Genomic DNA, 2,255 nt, shown 5'->3' with positions numbered 1-2,255 from the left:
TAGTAGACAACCCCGTGATGAGGAATTGCCTAGTAAAGATGAAATTATTGGTCTTGCTTCTATTGCCATGCCTCCTAGTGATCCTTTAGAACAATATTTGCTAGACCATGAAAATGATACGTATATGAATGAAAGAAGGGAAATAGATGAAGTGTTATTTAAACAGGGACCTATTCTGAAACACAACTTGCCTGTTGAAATCCTAGGGGATCCTCCTCCATCCAAGGGTGATCCCGTGTTTGAGCTTAAACCATTGCCTGATACTCTTAAATATGCTTATCTTGATGAAAAGAAGATATATCTTGTTATTATTAGTGATAACCTTTCAGAGCATGAAGAAGAGAAATTATTGAAAACTCTGAAGAAGCACCATGCTACTATTGGATATACTCTTGATGATCTTAAGGGCATTAGTCCCACTCTATGTCAACACAAAATAAATTTGGAGAAAGACGCCAAACCAGTTATTGATCACCAACGACGGCTAAATCCTAAGATGAAAGAAGTGGTAAGAAAGGAAATATTAAAGCTCCTTGAAGCATGTATAATTTATCCCGTTGCTGATAGTTAGTGGGTAAGCCCTGTCCATTGTGTGCCTAAGAAGGGAGGTATTATTGTCGTTCCTAATGATAAAGATGAATTGATTCCGCAAAGAATTATTATAGGTTATAGGATGGTGATTGATTTCTGCAAATTAAATAAAGCTACTAAATGATCATTACCCTTTGCCTTTCATTGATCAAATGCTAGAAAAATTATCCAAACATACACATTTTTGCTTTCTAGATGGTTACTCTGCTTTCTCTCAAATACCTATGTCAGCTGATGATCAAGAAAAGGCTACATTTACTTGCCCTTTCGGTACCTTTGCTTATAGATGTATGCCTTTTGGTTTATGTAATGCACCTGCTACCTTTCAAAGATGCATGATGGCTATATTCTCTGACTTTTGTGAAAAGATGTGAAGTTTTCATGGATGATTTCTCTGTTTATGGATCCTCTTTTGATGATTTCTTGAGCAACCTTGATCGAGTTTTGTAGAGATGTGAAGAAACTAACCTTGTCTTGAATTGGGAGAAGTGCCACTTTATGGTTAATGAAGGTATTGTCTTGGGGCATAAAATTTCTGAAAGAGGTATTGAAGTTGACAAAGCTAAAGTTGATGCTATTGAAAAGATGTCGTGTCCCAAGGACATCAAAGGTATAAGAAGTTTCCTTGGTCATGCCGGTTTTTATAGGAGGTTCATTAAGGACTTCTCAAAAATTTCCCAGCCTCTGACTAACCTATTACAAAAAGATATTACTTTTGTCTTTGATGATGATTGTGTAGAAGCATTTGAAATACTTAAGAAAGCCTTGATTTATGCACCTATTGTTCAGCCACCTTATTGGAATTTACCCTTTGAAATCATGTGTGATGCTAGTGACTATGCTGTAGGTGTTGTTCTAGGACAAAGAGTTGATAAAAAATTAAATATTATTCAATATGCTAGTAAAACTCTAGACAATGCCGAGAGAAATTATGCTACTACCGAAAAGGAATTTTTAGCAGTTGTATTTGCTTGTGATAAGTTCAGACCTTATATTGTTGATTCTAAATTAACTATTCACACTGATCATGCTGCTATTAAATATCTTATGGAAAAGAAAGATGCTAAACCTAGACTTATTAGATGGGTTCTCCTCCTACAAGAATTTGATTTGCATATTATCTATAGAAAGGGAGCTGAGAACCCTGTTGCAGACAACTTGTCTAGGTTAGAGAATGTTCTTGATGACCCACTACCTGTTGATGATAGCTTTCCTAATGAACAATTAGCTATCATAAATGCTTCTCGCACTGCTCCATGGCATGCTGATTATGCCAATTACATTGTTGCTAAATTTATACCACCTAGTTTCACATACCAGCAAAAGAAAAAGTTTTTCTATGATTTAAGACATTACTTCTGGGATGACCCACACCTTTATAAAGAAGGAGTAGATGGTGTTATTAGACGTTGTATACCTGAGCATGAACAGGAATAGATCCTACGCAAGTGCCACTCCGAAGCTTATGGAGGACACCATGCTGGAGATAGAACTGCACATAAGGTATTGCAATCCGGTTTTTATTGGCCTACTCTCTTCAAGGATGCCCGTAAGTTTGTCTTATCTTGTGATGAATGTCAAAGAATTGGTAATATTAGTAGACGTCAAGAAATGCCTATGAATTATTCACTCGTTATTGAACCATTTGATGTTTGGGGCTTAGA

Source organism: Triticum dicoccoides, chromosome 7A (genome assembly GCF_002162155.2).
Source record: "Triticum dicoccoides isolate Atlit2015 ecotype Zavitan chromosome 7A, WEW_v2.0, whole genome shotgun sequence".
Taxonomy (NCBI): Eukaryota; Viridiplantae; Streptophyta; class Magnoliopsida; order Poales; family Poaceae; genus Triticum; species Triticum dicoccoides.
The sequence above is the reverse complement of the archived record's forward strand: the minus strand, read 5'-3'. Positions refer to the sequence as shown.